This window comes from Microtus ochrogaster, chromosome 18 (assembly GCF_000317375.1).
Source record: "Microtus ochrogaster isolate Prairie Vole_2 chromosome 18, MicOch1.0, whole genome shotgun sequence".
Taxonomy (NCBI): Eukaryota; Metazoa; Chordata; class Mammalia; order Rodentia; family Cricetidae; genus Microtus; species Microtus ochrogaster.
In genome coordinates this window covers 3,884,886-3,888,121 of record NC_022020.1, presented here as the reverse complement: position 1 = coordinate 3,888,121, position 3,236 = coordinate 3,884,886, and the positions used below count along the sequence as shown (strand labels likewise).

Below are 3,236 nucleotides of genomic sequence, written 5' to 3'. Positions count from 1 at the left end.
AAAAAAAAAAAAAAAAAAAAAGAACTATAAGTGCTGGAGGGATGATGGCTCAGCAGTTAAAGCACTGACTGGCAGGCTGGAGAGATGGTTCCATGGTTAAAAGCATCGGCTGCTCTTCCAGAAGACCCAGGTTCAATTCCCAGCACCCACATGGCAGCGTACAACTGTCTCTGATTCCAAGGGATCTGGCACTCTCACAAAGGCAAAAGACCACATAAAAATAAATCGGTCACTTAAAAAAACAAAGCAAAACAAAACAAAACCCAGTGGGGATTTTGAGAGATGGCTCAGTGGTTGCGAAGAGCACTGGTTGCTCTTCCAGAGGGCCCAGGTTCAATTCCCAGCAACCTTGTGGTGGCTCACAAATGTCTGTAACTACAGGTTCAGGAGACCAGACACCCTTACATAGGCATACACACAGGCAAAGCACCAGTGCACATAAAAGTAGATAGATATCTAGATATGTAGATAGATGATAGATAGATATGTAAATGGTAGATGATAGATAGATAGATAGATAGATAGATAGATAGATAGATAGATAGATGGTAGATAGGTAGGTAGGTAGATTGATTGATAGATAGATAGATGGTAGATAGGTAGGTAGATAGATAGATAGATAGATAGATAGATAGATAGATAGATAGAGTGAGCAAGCACTGACTGGCTGCCCTTTCAGAGTGGTGTAGGAGGGATCTTCTGTCTAGGTGTTACTTTCATTGGTTAAATAAAGAGACTGCCTTGGCTTAGTTGATAGAGCGAACTCAGGTAGGCAGGGAAGATAGAACAGAATTCTGGGAGGAAGAAGGCAGTGTGGTAGACACCATGGCTCTCCTCTCCGAGACAGATGCTGGTTAGACACATGCCGATAAGCCACAGTTGAGTGGCAATACACATTAATAGAAATGGGTTAAGCAAATATGTAAAAGTTAATCAATAAGAGGTTAGAACTAATGGGCCAGGCAGTGTTTAAATGAACACAATTTGTGTGTTGTTATTTCAGGTGGCTTGGAGCCAGGCAGGATGAAAAGCAGGCCCACTCCTCATTACTACACAGAGGACCCAGGTCCAATTCCCAGTACCCACGTGGCTTCTCACAGCCATCTCTATGTAACTCTACTCTCAGGGGAGCTAATGAAGTCTTCTGACCTCTGCAAGCACTACATGTTCATGGCACATAGATATACATGCAGGAAAAACACCTATGCATATAAAATAATAATACAGGTGAAAGAAATATCAAAAACACTTTAAGAAAGATCAAAGTGTTATAAAACATTTCCAAACACCTAAATGTTTGTCTTTTGTATAAAATGATCCTTTTGCATATTTCCAGGCCTCTCTCAATGCTCTGATATTCAATAGTGAATTGTGGTAGATTGTAAACCGTTGACTGCTCTTATAGGTAAGGCTAGAGTATATCCGTTGTGAAAATTGAAGCAAAATTTAAAAGACAGTTCCCAACCCTTTCCTCAAATTCCATGATTGTTTTCAAAAGAATGCATGCCTTGTTTTTGGCTGCCAGCAAACACTAGCTGGTAGTGCACAGTAATATACAGCAAGGTGGCTGCCAATGAGTGTTTAACTGTTCCTTGTTGAACCTGACTAGCTATTAAAAGTTGGTATGTTTTAAAAATAAAAACTTTAGTTTATAAATACATAAAAATTAAAATCACCAAGATTTCGCTGGGGATGGGGAAGGAGACATTTTAAAAACTAAGTTTAAGGCAGGACATAGTGGCACAAGTCTTAAATTCCAGCAGTTATGACAGGTGATTTCTATGAGTTTGAGTCTAGCCTGGTCTACATAATTTCTAGGACAGCCTGGGTTACGTAGTGAGACCTTGTCTCAAAACAAACAAACAAACAAACAAAGACAAAGAAAAAAAGCACAAAGAAAACACCAAGCGATAACAGAGTCACAAGTTGTTCATTTGCTCATCTAAAAGAAAGCTGCCCTCTGGTCATCTGGAGTACCAGTCTGTACCTGACCGCTGTTCACCTATTTAATTAGAAGACACGACTGACCTCTAGTGTTCATCCGTAGTATATGCAGCTGACTACTGTTCGTTTACTTTCAAGACTCCGAATGTAGCACAAAAGATAAAACAAGAGACAAAGAAAGCAGCCAAGAGCAACAGCAACAACGAAAAAGGCAGGCATACAACTTCCAAGAGTTCAGAGAAGGGTCCATCTTGACATTAGAAATTAGAAAGGAAAACTCACAGGTGACCAGGGTGTTAGGAGGACAGCATCATAACTCAAAGCTGGATATCAAGGGCTAGTGTGAGATCTGGGACAACACGGGCTGTGTGAGGCTGAAGCAGAGGACACTGGATGCTCAGAAGGGACACTGGTGAGGAGACAAAGCAAGCAGCTTAGCACCGGAGCCATCTCCACAGCCCCAGACGACCTGTTTAACAAAACAGCAAAGAGTACCAGGGATGATGCTTGATTCCACCTTTGTCAACGCGAACTGAAGGTGCATGGGTGCTGGGGAAGTGATGCTCACAGTCAGCGAAGCTCTGAGGGGAAGTGACTGTAGACACACCGGGTCTGGAAGTGCTTCAGATTTTCTATTTTTTAATTGTTGGAATATTTGCATATAAGTAATAAAATTTAATGGGCTTGAGAGCCGAGTCTAAGCACAAAAAGCACTTATGCTTTCTATATACCTGCATATGCCTGAAGGTTATTTGTATTTTTAGTATTTTTGCATCTTGATAGCACTCTGTCACGTGAGACATTTCCACTGCGGCATGACATCAGCTCTCCAGAAGTGATTTGGAGCACTTTGGAGTTTGAATTTTCAGATTAGGAATGCCTAACTTGCCACATAGTATGAGAGTGCAGACATTTTTTTTCTCTTTAAAGGAATTACTAAATACCTAGAGTCATCTCCTTTCACACCAGAGACAGGAATTACATTACAAAAGTATTTCACAGGCTGACTATAAAGTCTTCACCCAGCTTCCTCTAATGTTTTCTGAGTTTTAAAATTTTTATGATGTGGGAATGATTTCTTATTAATAAAGAAACTGCCTAGGCCCATTTCATAGACCAGCCCTAGGTAGGCGGAGAAAACAGAACAGGATGCTGGGAGAAAGAAGCTGAGTCAGTGAGTCGCCATGGTTCTCCAACTCCAGGCAGATGCAGGCTAAGATCATTCCTGGTAAGCCAGCTTGTGGACTACACAGAATAATAGAAATGGGTTAGATCAATATGTAAGAGCTAGC

The 3,236-nt window shown here is 41.1% G+C and overlaps 1 pseudogene; it reads left to right on the top strand.

Moving 5' to 3' along the window:
• LOC101991655 overlaps positions 1-3,236 on the top strand; it is a 21,437-nt pseudogene that overhangs the window by 818 nt on the left and 17,383 nt on the right.